The sequence below is a fragment of the Tasmannia lanceolata genome, unplaced genomic scaffold (assembly GCF_043159265.1).
Source record: "Tasmannia lanceolata isolate RefF3 unplaced genomic scaffold, GAP_Taslan_0.1 ptg000018l, whole genome shotgun sequence".
NCBI classification, from domain to species: Eukaryota; Viridiplantae; Streptophyta; class Magnoliopsida; order Canellales; family Winteraceae; genus Tasmannia; species Tasmannia lanceolata.
The window spans coordinates 60,947,662-60,965,700 of NW_027518695.1; the positions used below are offsets into that span (position 1 = coordinate 60,947,662).

The 18,039-nt window shown below is 37.7% G+C and overlaps 1 long non-coding RNA gene across 5 annotated transcripts; it reads left to right on the forward strand.

Moving 5' to 3' along the window:
* Positions 1-462: 462 nt before the first annotated feature.
* On the forward strand, positions 463-8,328 carry LOC143850483 (uncharacterized). 5 transcript variants are annotated; one of them, XR_013235997.1, is made up of 5 exons: positions 463-582; positions 5,319-5,621; positions 5,880-6,031; positions 6,156-6,555; positions 7,030-8,328. It is a non-coding gene; the product is annotated as an uncharacterized LOC143850483 (long non-coding RNA). The 5 variants fall into 5 exon arrangements; XR_013235996.1 differs by lacking the exon at positions 7,030-8,328 and having other exon boundaries at positions 5,849-6,031; positions 6,156-6,855; XR_013235995.1 differs by lacking the exon at positions 7,030-8,328 and having other exon boundaries at positions 6,156-6,855.
* The last annotated feature ends 9,711 nt before the right edge of the window (positions 8,329-18,039 follow it).

Consider the following 18,039-nt stretch of genomic DNA (forward strand, 5'->3'; position numbering starts at 1 on the left):
TTACACTCATCGAAGCCATTGTTTCTTCTACCTGTCCTATATAGTTCTCAATTCTATCTTCTTTTCAAAAGCCCAATCCCTCTCAGTCTCCAAAAATGGCACACAAACACTACTCTCCTCTTTAAAAAATTTACTCAAAAGTTTTGTTGTTGTCTAACAGTAGACTTTGCCAATAAATCATTACTATGAGTACAAGGTCATTCAATTCTTTATTATTTAGTTCCTTTTTTTGAATGCCCATTATTGTTTGAATTATTTACTTGTTTAGATATTGCTTCAATTGAACATGACAGTGAAAAGAATTTTCAACTTATAGTTTTTTACAACTTTACCTTCCATGACTATATTTCTCTGGATTTTTATGTTTATGTACTCAAGCTAAGAAATAAATCTAAGATGTTCCTAATTGACCTAAACTTCAAGTAATATAAATGCCAACTTACATGCTAATCTTTTCATTTCAGGTTAAGCGAAATTGGTGGGCACCATTCTCTCATTGTAAAATCAAAAGGCAGAATATCTATATTTGCAGCCTTGAACGGATATTGAACATCAAGAAGTCCAGAATGTAATATCCAATAGGTACCTTCACACAAACATACCTATGGTTGGTTAGTATGCAAATCATGATTGCACTTGTTTCAACAACAAAGATAATGTTATATTGGTTTTAAAATTCGGAACTCCCTAAAGGAGTCTCAGCGACTGACCTATGACTGAATATATGAAATGAAAGCATATGTGGTTCTTTTTTTAGCACAGAAACAAGTCTAGAGAGTTGGATTACAATATTCTTAATAGCGGCCATAAATTCAAAGAGCCAACAATGAAATCGTTAGCAATTCTATTTAGAATGCCTCTAGATGTACAACCCGAGCTGATTTTTGAAGCTCCATCTTTGTTAATATTTTTTCTTTTTCTTCGCTAGAGTGCATTGTGGGTAACTTTCTACTATAGCTTCCATGCTAGTAACTATATTAATCTTTTTCTTTCTTCTGGGTAAGTGTGGGCAACTTTCTACTATAGCTTGCATGCTAGTAAGTATTTCTTCTGGGTCAGTGGGCAGGGATTGCAGTGCAAGGCCACTGGATCAATCCTTAAGTCTTAAAATCATTGAAAGACTGATGCTTCAGACTGTAGCAACTTTTCAACACTAAAACCATGTTTTTTTCCTGTCTTACCAATCTTACTGGCTGGGCCCTTGTACAATTCGTCTGTTGACACTACCGCTGATTTATCCTCTATTGTACGTATTACATGCTATGAATTTAACAGCTTGCATCATTTGATTGGGAGGCTCCCCCCTCCCCCCTCAATGATTACTCGGTGTAGAAATCTGACGAACCTAATTCGATGTTACGTCCAAAAGTAACATTAAAACAAGTATAATGATAACACAAGTGTTTTATGTGGTTTGAAAATGGTGCCTACAGCCATGGGAGAGACCACGATGTTCTATTATGTGAGAAACAGATAAACAAAGATTACAATAGATTAATGAAGTAGATTGGGAGGCAAAGAAAAAGGATGGGCTTCGTAGGCTGGAGGATTGGATTCTAAGAGAAGAGGCCTCGGAAAATTCAAACTTGAATGAAGAAGACCAAGCTGTCAATGAGAGACCGTGGAGTGCTTATCTACACTTATTCTATCTATAACAAATTCATTTCAACATCCTTCAACCACATTTGTACATCTACTAAAGATATTGCAAATAGGCATAAAAAGAGAGACCGTGGAGTGCTCTTCACTGAACATTGAGAACACCCTCCACTTCCAGTAGTTTGTGGGAAATTTCAGGGGGGATGTTTTTTCTATTCCCATCCGCTACATCTATCAAAGTAGTGAAAGCTTTAGCCATTCTGTGCTGTTGTGACGCTTCAAGCACTATTTTCCTGATGGCAGATTTTTCGAGATTTAGTTTTTTCTTAGGTCCTGTTCGTTTTAGATTGCGACAACCGATTGTGAACCTCAAGCCTATTATTCGACTCAAAATCAAATTTAATTTTGAGTCCGAGAATCGGTTTGGGGTTCACAGTCGGTTTTCACAATCTAAAACGAACAGGGACTTAGGCATAGTGAATTATAGAGTGGTTAATACTATGTAGTCATCTTCTTTGTGGATGGGAAGCTTTTTCTGTTACCGTCTTTCCTCGGACATCTTGTTCCATTTTGCTATAACTCAAGGTTTTATGTTCAGATGCTATATTGTTATCTTTAAAAAGAATAATGCAGTGTAGGCAGATGGTTGCATTCAGAAAGATTTCCAGGTATGAGTCGTGATCTTGAGTTGAGTTGACATGGCTAGTCACCCTACTGAATACAATGGTTACAACACATTCTTAAGTATTGGATAAAACTAATTTTACGTAAAATAGGACAATAAATTAGATACTACAAATTATTTTTTGAAGTTAGTTTGGAAACTTGAGGGCTAGTAACTCCATGTTCTCCAAATCAAACAAGGATACGGTCTAGGACAACTGGCAAAGGTGTTAGGACCACTCTTCACAACTTTATTAGGCAATATGGATCCCAATTGTTCCAATACTCAGGCATATGGGTGTTTGGCACTATGGGTGAATGGAGCTGGCTTTCACTTTGTAATTTCTAATATTCGATATTGACTTTACTTTCAAGGAAACATTACTATAAATAAAACTTTTCTGCATTAATACTAACAGAAACAGAGAATCTGTATGAATATACTAAAACAAAATGCATAATAGTGAGAGGCTGCAAATTTAGAAAATACTAGAATAATTTAGTGACATTCATATTATTGTTAACCTACCACTGAATAACATCATAAGTAGCGAAACACTTTGATTATATTGCCTGCAATGTAACACTGAAATGTATTGACAATGTCATATTCTTGTATATGAGTGCAGAGCAATATATTAAAATGTTGTCCATGATTACTTATATTATTAGGCTGCATCAGTAAACAGAATTTGAAATTCAAAAAGTTGAGAATTTGCTAATTACTGCCTCTACATATTGCCCATACCAATGTCCTACTGACAAGTAGAAAACCAAAGAAATCCAGATGCCAAACATGCAATCCACAAACCAGAGAGTTGCGAAGAAAATGTTTGCATAACTTATTAAATGTCTTGCTCCTAATGATAGTACTTTCAGTACCCAATAGCTTAAGTGTTGCTGCTTCAGGCATCTCTCAGCTGGTGTGTTCTGTTAAAGCATAAGTTTGAACTTGAAGAGGACTCTATTGGGTTGTTGTACCCTGAAAATTGCTTGGTTTACGATTTGAGGTGGACTCTTAAGTAATAATATAAGGGAAATGACAATACTTTGTTGTACCCTGAAAATCGCTTAATTTAAGATTTGAAATGGGAGTACTTGGTCTCTACCTCTTCTTATAAGTTAGGCATTTCTCTTAACTCTATCCAAATTCTTGAGTCGCGGGATTAGCTAAATTAAGATATGATCATCGTTTATGATCCACGGCTCACTCAATTAGAGCCCTAACTACTTCAATGGAATAAGCTCCAAAGACGCTTTTAATCGTTGTGCTGGGACAATCTAGTCGATGGTTCTCCAGTCATCTTGATGAGGAATTTAGCTATGACACCCACTGACCTTACATTATGAGTACTGCTGTATCAAAGCCAATGGGAAGATCAGTCCCAGGGCTCAATCTAAGTTGCTAGCCAGGGTCAAGATGGCTGAAGGGGTTGTCATGAAGATTTGTAAGGAATTGTAGAATCCATAGCTGGAAATAGTGCTGGGAACCCGGAAAAAATGGGAAGATAGTTGCAAGGAAATCAGATTCCATAGCTAAGAGAACAAAATCACTTGCACATGATGAAACTCTTTTTTCCTGACAACCCCAACCGCCATGCCCCACCCCCAACCCACCCACACACACACACACATAGATAGTGATCCATTCTCGTACTCCGTTTCAAGAAATTCAATATAGATGAAGGACTGTTAAAAAATGTAGACAAGTTGTATCCATATGGCCTTTCTGAAAAAGTTGTGAATCTTGAAGTCATATACCATTAGCTGCCCAATTTCAATTTGAAGGACTTCTGTTCATTTTTTCTATCTCTCCACCTTGTTTGGACCCCTCAAGTTACAATCTTATGAAACTACCAGTTACTCCAAAAGCTTAAGCTGTTGGAGGAGGCAGTATTTAATCTTTTCATACTTCAGCACTCCCCCTCACGTGTGGCCCCTGTTTTAGGGTTGGCCCACACGTGGCACATGTGGCCCCTCTTTTGGGTTTTGCCATTGCATGTGGATTTTGCTATCCAGGAGGTTTGAACCCACCCAGGCATTTGCTATGTTATCATGTGAAACTACCAGTTACTCCAAAAGCTTATGTTGTTGGAGAAGGCAATATTTAATTTTTTTATACTTTAACAAATTTGATGGCTTGAGCCAAGTATTTCATCTTTGGATGCAAAGTTATATTATGGAAGGATTTGCTCCACATCCTTTGAGTTATGGAAGGAGAGGTATACGAGAAGGTTCAAAAAATGTTGCAAGTTATGTCTGATCAAACTTATTAACGATGATGTCTCGGAAATGTCTACAAATACTAAGAAAACTGATGATTTTCTAGGTGTTTGTCTTCCGTAGAAAAAACCACCCATTCAGAATTTAGTTCTTTCCTCGTCTGAGACTGGAAAAAATGAACAATCTTGCAAAATTTGCATCTATCTTTGGGAGATTAAATCTCTCAGAAATGTGCATGTCCATGGCGATTGAACAGTACGTCCACCGGATTCAAAATATTCTGTCCTTTTATTATAATTCTCAATATTCCAAGAAAATACGTCATCTTGCTTATACACTAGCCAAAGTCTAATATCTAGTTGGATATATTTGCTCAGCCTTTTTGCTAGATATTATCAAGGACATCAAGAAAAAGTAAAGAAGGCCATATCTCGTTTTAATCTTTGCTAATTAATAGTGGGGCTAAATAATTTTCTTATCAGGTGCTTAACTGCCACTTAGTGTACTAATGCAAAACTTATTTTGAATAGAGATTGGTGGTGATTAAATTCATTTTAATGTCTTTATTGGGTACTTTCTTAAATACAGATAGGTTTACCTTAAATACTCATTATTGTTTGAATGTGTTGTTTAGATGTTGCTTCAGTGGAACATGACTGCATAAAGAATTTGTCGTACTGTAGTTTTTTCTCCAAATTTATATTCCATGAGGTTATTCCTCTGGAAATTCTATGTTCGTGTAATATATCTATGGAGCAAATCAGGGATGTATCAATTTGAGCTAAAATTCAACAAATATAAATTCAACTTACATGTTAATCTTTTCATTTCAGGTTAAAGAATTTAGTGGGCACCTATGTTGCATGGATTCAGATTCACGTGTCGAGATCTGACATGGATTCGAGGTTTGGATTCGGCAAATCCCAAAAAGTCGAGTCGAGATCCATCCAAGTGCAACTGTTGCTTGACTTCTTCACCAATCTCTATTCAAGGGAGATAGGTAATGGGGCCCACCTCTTGGTTATTGCTGTTGGAGATATTGTGATGAACTGCTTTGGGTGTTTAATAAAATAGAAGCTGTGTTTCCAAAGCTTGGAAAGTTGTCCTTGTGTTCTGTTCGTTGGAGTAATTGACAGGTATTTTCAAAGGAAACTGAATGGTACTCTTTTTTTTTCAATAATAACATTCCTCCCATCATTTTGTAATTCTCCCATTGAGCTTAAGGGTGCAACTTGGGTTGAGTCGAGTTGAAGTTTTGCTAAAAAAATGAATTGGAATCAAGTGAATGGGTGAAAGAGGTGAAGAGGTATGTCAACTTGGAAGGACTTGTGTTGCTCTCTCAAGTAAATGAACTTTTTTGCAGCTGAATATTGTGTCTCACACTTCTTTTACAGTCATTGGAGACGCCAAGTCCAAGAAGGTGTTGGTCTTGCAGCAGAATGGAATGCTAAATTCTCAGAAAATGAGAAGAAGTATAAAGAGGAGGCGGCAGAGTTGAAGTCACTCATTTGGTGAATTGCCTGCTGGATGGGAGAAGGTCCTGCCGGTGAGGAGTTGGGATTGATTGTTCTTTAACATGCATTTTCAGGCCCCTAATAATTGAAATTTCTGTTATGAACTTATGTAAATACATTGTTTTCTCATCAGCCATTGGCTTTACTTGTTTGCAGACGTACACTCCTAGAGTCCTGCTGATGCTACTAGAAATATGTCTCATCCTGTGAGAGTGCCCAATAGAGAAATGCATCCCCGTGGGAAGGTCTCTTTATTCAAGCTTTATGGGAGGGATCAATGATATTGGTGAAGGTGCAGTTGGCCTTAGTGGGTTCTTTTAGAGCCTTAAACCAACCCAATAGGGCCGAACGCTCAACGTTGATTTCACTGTGACAGGTTTACATGAGTATTGGCATAATCCTCAATCTGCAGAAATGCTGTGACTTCCTGTGAGACTTTCTCAGAGGAAAACCAGAGATTTGGTTGGAGAAGAAAAGAAAGAAGTGGAAAGGGCCTTGAAGAATATTAGAGTTTTCATCTGCCACGGAGACACTGAGCAATGATACAGAGTTGAAGGTCAGGACGGTTTACGATCTGTTCTATTGACTAGATATTTAATTTGCTTTAGCTCATTGATCAATTGTTTATCCAAGCAAGTTTGTTGCTGTAAGTGACTTGCCCCCAAGGAGGAAGTGAAGAAAGAAAACCTGCGGAGACTCAGATGATGATATCGGTTTCAGTTTGTTTGATTAGATTTCATTTGATTTTTAGGGCTGCTTGTTTGATGAATTTGAGTTCAAAATTGATATGAACGTGGCAGCAGCAGGAATATTTTTAGCAGTTTTTTATCCTATATGCAGCAAGAGTATTTTTACAGTTTTCTTTTCTATATTTAGTTGGAACTTATTTAGTAGCTTTCTTATTTGAATTCTATGTTCGGTAGGAGAATAGAGTGCAGTAGGAAAGTCCCTTTGATAGAAAATAAGTTGTAACCTTCATTTTTGGGCATGAACAAAATCAAAGAATGTTGCATCTCCTACTTTATTGCAGCCCCTACCTATTCCAGAGCGAGTGTGGACAGATATTTCGATGGATTTTATTGAGGGCCTTCCGGAGTCGCAAGGGAAGCAAGTTATACTTGTAGTGGTAGATCGCCTCAGTAAGTACGGTCATTTCCAGGCTCTTTCTCACCCTATACAGCGCTCGACGTCGCTCAGGTGTTCATGGATAACATCTTTCGTCTACATGGGATGCCATCGACAATTGTTAGTGACCGTGATCCAATTTTCACAAGTGCTTTTTGGAAGGAACTCTTCAAGTTGCATGGTACTAAGTTGTGCTTCAGTTCTGCATATCACCCCCAAACGGACGGCCAGACCAAGGTTTTAAATCGTACTTTAGAAACTTATCTGCGATGTATGACAGGTGATCGGCCACGACAATGGGTCAAGTGGTTATAGCTTGCAGAATGGTGGTACAACACGACCTTTCACTCGGCTACTAAGGTTACTCCTTATGAGACAATATATGGCCAACCCCCTCCTACATATATCCCTTAAGTACCAGGTGATGCAGTGGTTGCCGCTATTGATACATCCCTTCGTGATCGTGATGCCCTCATACGCCTATTGAGGCATAATTTGCAGTCAGCTCAAAACCGCATGAAGAAGTTCGCAGATGCACATAGAACTGAGCGCGAATTTGAAGTTGGGGACTGGGTGTACTTACGTCTTCAACCTTTTCGCCAAACAACGGTGGCAGTACGACAGAATATGAAGCTAGCTTCACGCTATTATGGTCCTTTCAGGGTCTTGCAACGAGTTGGCATGGTGGCTTACCGGTTGGAGGTGCCGGAAGGGTCACGCATTCATTCCGTCTTTCATGTTTCGCTCTTGAAAAAGAAGTTAGGAAGCCATTCAGTGGCTCTGGTTGATCTGCCCCATGTGGATAACGAAGGTAGGGTACGATTGGAGCCGGTGGCTATCTTGGATCGGAAGATGGTTAAGCGGGGAAATCGTGCAGTGACTCAAGTCCTTGTTCAATGGTCAAACACTTATCCAGAGGACGCCACATGGGAATACTTGCGTGACTTGCAACAACAATTTCTAGATTTTAGACCTTGAGGACAAGGTCTTTTTGAAGGGGAAGGGAATCATATGAACGTGGCAGCAGCAGGGAAATTTTTAGCAGTTTTTTTATCCTATATGCAGCAAGAGTATTTTTACAGTTTTCTTTTCTATATTTAGCTGGAACTTATTTAGTAGCTTTCTTATTTGAATTCTATGTTCGATAGGAGAATAGAATGCAGTAGTATTTTTGGGCATGAATGAAAACAACTATTTTCTTCTATTCTTCTTGTTCTTGAGGAAATCTCCCCGGACGTGAGATTAATTAAGTCTCTCTTCCAAGTGCCATATTAAAAATTTTAATCACTTGATAATCAAATTTCTTTGTTGATTGGGTGGATTTATGATCCCCAAAGAATGATTGTCTGCTTTCTGTTTATTGCATGTAAGAAGTGCGCTTGTGAAAGTGCGCTTGTGAAAATAGTCATCCTTTAATAAATGCATTGTAAAATAACCAAATTATTACGTATTGAAGGGTAATTAGCCATTTAACAATACAGTAAGTGTATCATGATCACTTATGAAATGATGATGAAGTCACTTTTGTTGCAACTTATTATGTTGATAATTGATGCTTGGCATAATCAGTTGCTATAATCACCATCACTTGTTGTATAATCTGAAACAAACAGGGCCTAGAGAGTTTTTATTTTCTTCCCCATCACTCTGTTATGTTTAATATATTTTTTTTTGGGAATTGCTAGCGTCCATCGCAGAAGGCATTTCACGGATGATCTGTCGCATGTCAGACACCCACCTCGTCAATGGAGACAAAAGCTGTTGTCTTTATTCATGAGGTGGCTGGTCTAATATGCGACAGACCAGCCGCTAAATGCCTTTTGCGATGGACCCTAGCAAATCCCATATTTTTTTGAATGGTAAAGTTATGTTTAATATTATTTTATCTTTATTTTGGGGTTTATTCTGACATTCTTGGTCCCTGGGTTTTCCCCTTCCCTTTTCTGTTTAAAAAAATGGAACAATTACCAATGGGGGACAAACATTAGGTGAAATTATCAACAGGACCCATGCTTTACAGAAATTATCAACGAGGGACAAAAGAGGTCTTGTCAGTAAAAGCTGGACGAAAATGCCCTTTGGCATTTACTACACGTTTTGACCTTATTTTTTCCTTCTTCCCTCTTCTTTTACTTTTCCATTATCACCCTTTTGATTTTTACCCTACTAGTCATCTTCCTCCTTGTTCAGCCACCATTGTTGCTGGCAAATCTTGAAAACTTGAATGTTGAGTTCTTACCATCTATCTCTCTGTATCTAGGTTTTGTTTTTCTTTTCTTTTTTTAGGGTTTTGCACTATTTTTCATTCCTCTGTTTCTGATTTATCTTGTTTAGGGTTTAAGCGGTTTGTATTTGAGGATGTGTTCCGGAGATAATGCATGGATGGCTTCACTCACTTTTTTGGAAGACAACTGGTTGTATAAGAAAAAGTTAATGTAATACATGAGTGGATGGCTACATATTTTTTGATTTACTTAAATTGTTTTTCGTAATACACAAAATTGGGATGTAATACATGAAGCACATTTAATGAAAACAATATCCATTTCTTTTGTTATTTCTATCATGAGCATAATTGTAATGCCATTAGAAGAGTTGCTATAGGCAGAGGGTTTTGTAGCAGAAGGGTTTATCAACTCTATGGAAGGGGGTTAGTAACTCTCAAAAGTAGGGTTACCAATTTTCGAATGGGCTTATCAAGTGCTTGAAAATTGGCCGAGGGTACTGGAGTTTTGGAAGGGGGTTTTCAAGTCTCTATGATTGGGGTTATTTAGTATAAAAAATGGGGTTACCAATATTCGAATATGATCAAGTCCCTAAAAATTGGCAAAGGGTACTGGAGGTTTGGAAGGGGGTTTTCAAGTCTCTGGGATTGGGGTTATCTAGTATAAAAAAATGGGGTTACTAATTTCCGAATGGGCTTATCAAGTCCTTGAAAATTGGCCGAGGGTACTGGAGTTTTCAAATGGGGTTTTCAAGACTCTGGGATTGGGGTTATCAAGTATGAAAATGGGGTTACCAATTTCCGAATGGGCTTATCAAGTCCCTGAAAATTGGCCGAGGGTACTAGAATTTTGGAAGGCGGTTTCAAGTATTTTGGATTGGGTTTATCTAGTATCAAATGAGGTTACCAATTTACGAATGGGCTTATCAAGTCCCTTAGAATTAGTCGAGGGCACTAGAGTTTTGGAAGGGGGTTTTCAAGTCATTGGGCTTGGGGTTATCCAGTATCAAAATGGGGTTACGAAATTCCGAATGGGCTTATCAAGTCCCTTATGAACACGTTTTTACTTGCTGTTTTTTTTTTCAATCTTTCATTTTCACCATTTTTTTCTTTCTACCCTACTATTCATCTTCCTCATCCTCCATTGAAAGGGAGAAGGAGAAATGCAAAACCCTAAAACGAACGAAAAACAAAACCTATAGATATAGAGAGATAGATGGGAATGAGCTCACGTTTCAAGTTTTCGAGCTTTCTCGCCTCCAATGGTGGCTAAATGATGAAGAAGATGACTGGTAAGGTAAAAAATACAAAGTTGAAAATGAAAAAGTAAAAAAAAGAGGGAAAGAAGAGAGAAGAGGGACAAGTGGAAAAGCAAAACGTGTTGCGTAAGAAAAGGGCATTTTCGTTCAGTTTTTAATGACAAGACCTCTTTTGTCCCTCGTTGATAATTTCTGAAAAGCATGGGTCCTGTTGATAATTCCACCTAACTTTTGTCCCCCATTGGTAATTGGTCCTAAAAAAATTTATGTTGCCATTCAAAAAATATAAAATAAAGACCATATGATGTGAACTAGATCACATTAAAAAATGGAGAGAAAACTCCACGTAGGAGGAAAATAGGGGAGAAAAGACCTAAATGGAAGAGGATTCATAGTCCACAACTACGGATTATCACATGAAAACATAGTGATTTACAGAACTTTGTCCACTCTTGACCGAAGATTCTACCCATCGGAGTCATCTTGGTCTGCATTGAAACAAGTTTCAAGTGGAATTGGATAATTTAAAATTAAAACCTTAGGTGAGCATCCTAAAGTGTATACAAGTTATTGGCGTAAGGGGCACATTCATGTGTCCTACAGGATAGTGTGACCTTCAGGATAGTGTGACCAACAAGTTATAGCAGATAATTTAATGGGCACATTCATGCGTCTTTCGAAATAATGCAAGCAACTTCATGATTGGACATTGAATGCATAAACATGAATAAATCCTTTCAATTAAGAGTTCAACGTTCAAACATAACTATGTAGAACTCACAATCAATGTCTGGAAGTCCACTAATCAATTATTTCTAGTTCCCTATCGTTCAAGATAGATATCTATTGGGGTTCCACGCAAAAGCAATAGTCCCACATCGGACATGTGAAATGGATGTGGATGGGTTATAAGGGAATGGGCACCCTCCCTCTAACGGCTAGCTTTTAGGGGCGAGTTCTACCTGGTGTGATTCCCTACAATATCAAATCCCGAGGGATCAACACATTGAAAAGCTATGGCCTCAATGTCATGATAGGTAGCCTTAACCCCGAGAATGTGCTTCTAGAAAGATCGAGTGAAATGAACATCCAAAAGCTGCCAATCAAATAGAGCCTTCCCAACCTGGACGGAAACGAAAGAATTAGATATAAATATTGGAATATAACAAGAAGGCACATGCCACTCTCCCAATGAACTTGAAGTAAGAAAGGTGATCTGTTTGATAAACAGAGTTGGGATTTGGCTGAAATGTTGATTCATTGCCCATGATCATAAAAAGTAGAGCACCCTTGTCAAAAATGACCCTAGAAAACAAACAAAGACGCAAAAATGTATAGGGCTATACGGACTCGAACCATAGACCTTCTCGGTAATGAACAGTCAACCAGCCCTTGAGATCTTGAGCGGCATGCATCTGCAGTTGATTATATGAATCTTCAAAAGCTCTTCTCACTGAAATTCTTAGACGACTGTGATGATGATCGTACTGGTGTTTTATTTTTTATCGGAAATGAGCCCATTTGTTATCAAATTCAATAAAACGCGGGACTTTCAGCATAAGAGAGAATGACTTCTCAAGCAACCCAGGGTTTTTCAGAATAAAAGCATTTAACAGTTTACTGTGCTTTTCAGCTAACTATACAAAAGCAATTAGTTTATCATCAGCTTTTTCATGGCTCACAGATAATTTCTGCGTACCAGAATTTGTGGCATCTTCAACATCAAAAGTCATGACAGTGCTGAAGTCATGGCCAACAACTGACTGCCGAGGATGTGACCTTTCACAGGTTACAAAGAAGCGCTCTATGTATGGAAAAATATTCTGGGTACCTGCTGGAAGTCGATCTATTACACCAATGCTGGTGGATGCAGAGCACCCATATACAGTAGAAAAATCAGATGCAGAATCTGAACAGCTCTCTATTTTGCTTATGCAAAAGTTCAACTCCATCCACAGTAGCTCCAAAAAAGCATTTATGTCCCAAACCTGAGAAAGATTGTCATTATACTTTTTTAAAGGTAGAAGCTGAGGAACTTTCTTCTCAAGCAATGACGCAATAAGAGAGATCAATGCTTGTAGAACTCTCAAGATTGCATTCCCATCGGTTGAAGATGTGCTCAGAAGGGCCTTTTCTGCCTCACCGAAGCTATGCAATTCACTCATTGCAGATTTACACAATTTTTTCACAAAAACTGCTAGCGCATTTATAAATAAATGGCAATGAATGGGAGCAATAGCAACTAACTTCTTCAATGCCTCAGCCACAAGACCTTATGTATAATCTGACAGACTGCAAAAAAGAAGAATATGAGAAATCTGAAAGTAAGACGGAGATAACATTTAAAAAAATGCAAGAGGACTAGAACTATTTATCGAAGCTATGAAAGTTGTGGAAATGTACATTTCTCGAAGAAGCACACAATAGCAAAGACTGACACTTTCGTCCTAGAAGAAAATATGAGTGATAGATTCGAATTTGTATGAATAGATCATTATGAATATAGTAGAAAAAGGATAACTACCATTCACATATCTTTTAGGAGAAAGCCTAGGTTCATAGCTGTGATGCAAAATTATGTTCACCTAACAATTGAAGAGGTGTAAATATAGAGAGGAAAGCATGATACCAGCCCAAGTTTCATACCAAAAAATGAAAATAACAGAAGAAGACAGAAGTATGTTATGCTAGGTTGAAGGTGCATGGTTCTAAGTAAATGGATGTAGCTGGCATACAATCAATTAAAATAGGCAGTATAATCCTAAGTATGTAAATTTTAATTTTGACAGAAGCACCAGCAGTTTTTCTCCATGCTTCTTGCATATGTTCAGGTTATATATGGATAAAAATGAGGGAGGATTATACTGATGGAACAGGGATCTCTTTTATCAAGCCCAGGATAAATTGGTGAAACTAGCAACTGTCAACAATTTCCCCAGATTGCATGTAATTGTGGTGAGTCTCATCTATCAAGACCAAGGCCCATTGATCTTGAGAAGATTAGAAGCCAAGCTACTGGGGTATGGATCCAGCAGAGACTGTTAGTCGAACAATCACTTTAGTATAGATTCTTAATCTCCCGTATTTCCTTTTGACAACCATTGTGAATCTGGTAACTATGATCTTGGGAAAAGGATTAAGGGATTAAAAAGTTTTGAAATAGTTCCTTTCCAAGCCTTTCGTTGTGCCTCCAAATCCCTTTATCCGCCCAACTTACAGGAATAATGTCAACTTGGCACAGAAAGTTACTTGCACTAAAGAAATAGAGTTTATTGTTTGTTTCAAAGCCTTTGTTATGCCTTGTGATGGAGGAATTTAGTCTCAAGACATCAAGCTGTTAAAATTATCAATAAGTTTATGAGAATTTACTGTGATAATTCCATTGCGGTTTTTCGTTACAAGAACAAGAAATTAAGGGGTCAATGTAGTTTGACTTGTTGTGAGGAAAATTGTTCAAAATCTTAATTTTTTGTGGAACACATAAGCATTGCACTTGTGTCGGCAGACTCCATGACCAAAGGCTTGCCATCGAAGCTCGGTAAAGAGCGTGTTGCATGCATTAGGTTCGTGGACAAGCATACCGGCTTTGGATAGTGGGAGACTACATAAAGATTCAGACAATTGTGTTGTGATCACAATATGTTTTGATTGATTCTAATATTTTACACTATGTGTTGCTCCGTAATTAGTTTTGTGCACATAAATGGATGTTATAAAACAAGCAAAGTGCCCATAAAAGATATAAAGTGGACCATAAGGTTGACTGTAATCATGTTGGTGGGGATAGTAGCTTTGTGGCCATGGGGATATAATTGGATAGAATTAATCCAATGATTACATTATCCGTTGCTTTTATCTTCACTGAATGGAATAGTAAGAAAAACCGTTGCACATAAAGTATGCCGATCAATGTGAAAGCCCACGCCGGCCAAGTGGTAGAATGTTAGAATGTTGCCATTCTTAGGTGCCCTGGGCATAAGCCATTCTTTGGAAAGTTTGGCTAAGTGTCATTCACAACATGGAAACATTCTTGCATTGACAAAAGGTGTAGAAGAAATTGTTAGAGGAATTAGGTCAAGCAAGTCTACTCACCGGTCTGTCATTTGTCTACGATAAGAATTCTTCTTGCTTTGGCATCTATTGAGCAATATGTTGTGCATCAAATGGATGTAAAGACGGCTTTCTTTAATGGAGACCTCCCAGAGGAAATCTACATAAACCAACCTGAAGGGTTTGTCATGGAAGGCTTTGAGCACAAAGTTTGTAAGTTAAACAAATCTTTATATGGTCTTAAACAAGCACCTAAAATGTGACATCAAAAATTTGACAAGGTAGTAAAGAGCTTTGGTTTTCAGACCAGTTACTCAGATAAATGCCTTTACTTCCGTTCTGTGTCGAATAAGGTTGCAATTATTTGCTTGTATGTAGACGACATATTGATTCTTGATTCCGATCTCTCTGTAGTGAGTGACGTGAAATCAATGTTGGCTAACGAATTTGACATGAAAGATCTTGGTGTGGTAAATATCATTCTTGGTATGAAAGTAAGTTTTGATAGGCAAGGGATCACTCTTAGCCAAGCCCATTATATTGAGAAACTACTTTCTACATGGGGATACAGTGAGTGTAAACCGATTGAGACACCATTTGATTATACCAAAAAGCTGAGACCTAATGAAGGAGCCAGCGTGAATCAGTTGGATTACTCTAAATTTATTGGTAGTCTCATTTATGTGATGAGTTGCACTAGACCAGACATAGCCTTTACAGTTGGCATGCTGAGTCGTTTCACTAGTAATCCTGGCCATGAGCACTGAGATGCCCTTATGAGGCTGATATGATACCTTACGGGTACTCAAGGTTATGCTTTATGTTATAATGGCCAACCTCCTATCCTGGAAGGATTTTCTAATGCATCATGGGGCTCAGAATTAGGAGACAGTAAATCTATTAGTGGTTATGTATTTACACTGGGTGGAGCTGCTGTGGCATGGAAGTCAAAGAGACGGACTTGTATAGCTCTGTCATCTATGGAATCAGAACTTTATGCTCTAGCTTCTGCGGGAGATGAAGCAGAGTGGATAAAAGATCTGATCCTGGACATTCCATTGACTCATTTAAAGATTAACTCTTTAGATTTGTTCTGTGATAATCAAGCTACAATTACGATTGTGAAGAAGTCACTCTTTAATGGTAAGAGGAGACATGTCAGGCTGAAACATGTCACGCTGAATTATCTTATCGAACAAGGTATTATCACTTTGGTTGATGTGAGATCGAAGGATAATCTGGCCGATGCTTTTACGAAGGGACTGAACAAAGATCGAATATTCAAAACTGTGGGGAAGATTGGGTTAAAGACTGTGTAGACATGTCTTAACCTACATCCATGTTATTTTGAATTTTTTGAATCTCCCTTTCTTGGCCAAGATAAGCGCTTATATATTTCAATGATGTTTACAGTTGTCTTTATGTCATTCCACATTTGATGACATATCCTTCTTGGGAAAGGTTGTTTCATTCCAAACTCGATGATACAGCTTAACTCAATTCGGATATGATGGCTGTAACATTCCAAATGGAAACATGGAATGGTTCTTTGCAAAAGAAATTATTTTGGTCTCGTTCTTGTATTGAAACTTGACACTAGTGAATGGTTCTTTGCAAAAGAAACTATTTAGGTCTTGTTCTTGAATGAAACTTGACATTGATGCTTATTGATATTTATTTTTTCAGCCAATATGAAATGGCACTAAGTTCTTCTGGTAGAACTAGATATTTTTGTATTTTACACAAATGATTGGATTCATTTTCAGGAAATTCATATTTGGTAATTTATAAGAATTGGCGAAAATGGAGGAGATTGCCTCGATCTGGATTTTGATGGGGATGACTTACTTGATGAGTGAATCCTTATAGAGCAGTGGGGACTATTATTTTCTTTTCAGTTGGAAAAATAGTTCACTTACACGTGAAACTGCTCTTGTTTGAGTTTGGATTATTTCTAAAACTCTTGGTTAGTCTTAAAAGTATTCTTGTTTTCAATTGGATTACATATCTTTTTTGATATGGTGCTATGGATGATTCAATATTTTGTTTGAACATCACATTATCTATTTATTGGATTGTGCTATATGTAGAACATTGGATGGGATTGTTGGGTATATAATACAACCCATGTATGTTCTAATATAAGCCCAATAAGATAATGGACCAGTGTAGTGGGCCTACATGGGCTAGAGTCCATTAACCAGTCATTAACCCTAGTGTATCTATATATATAGGGGCTGGAGGCAACAAACTTGGTATTCCAAATTAGATACCTTGGGTGTAATGACTGGTTAATGGACTCTAGCCCATGTAGGCCCACTACACCGGTCCATTATCTTATTGGGCTTATATTAGAACATACATGGGTTATATTATATACCCAACAAAAACATGCCTTCGACGGTTTTGATGAGCTTAGCTTTGATAAGATTAGAGGCTAATTTTAGAAAGCAAGAAGCTTCCAACTTCTTCATATTGATTATAAATTACCCAGCACTCCCTCTTCCCATACTCTCTTGATTGAAAATCACATACTCTCTCTATCTCTCTTGTTTTGGTTTTGGAGAAAAGAGAGCAAGTGCCCTTTTCCACGTCTAAGAGCGGAGGCTTTCCATCAGCCTAGAAGAGTAGGAGGGGAGAAGATCCTCAGGCGGTTTTTTTTACTTAGGCTAAAGTCTCAAAAGGGACTTTAAAGATCTGCCGGAAAATAAAGATCCGCCGGAAAAGTTAGAGGAGAAATTGTCCACTCACTCATGGTATATTTACCTCTCTCTCTCTCTCTCTCTTTCGGAATTGAATTCTTTGATTTTGATATCCAAAGAACTGCGAGGGACCAACCATAAAGCTTTATGTGTTACAATATGTTTTGGGAAATGATATCAGCAAACCAACTTTTTGTTATGCATGCTCTCTAGCTTGTGTTTTTCTTTTTTAATTGGTTTGTAAGAGTTTTTGGGAACCGTAATGACCTTTTGAGAGCACTTTAAATACTAGAAGACAATATAGTGAGCACATATATTAATATATGGCTGTGTTGATATCATTTCCCAAAGTTTTTATGCGAATAAGATTATAACGACATTTTGGGGATGGGCTAAATAAGAATAGGAAAGTGATATATTTTCCACATTTACTTCCCCGGGTTACCCCTTGTAATGTAAAAAGAGTAGTCATAAATACAATTTGAGAGGGGTGAGGTAGCCCGGGGCGAATATATCATTTCCCTAAGAATATATGTAAATAATTTATAGAACTACCAAAAGAAGCCTTATTCTTAAAACACAATCATAAACACTAAGAGTGTTGTTGGTGAAAATAAGGGAAGAATTATTCTGTAACAAGTTTTGGCCTTCCTGAACTGACTGAAAGGAAAAGCAACGAA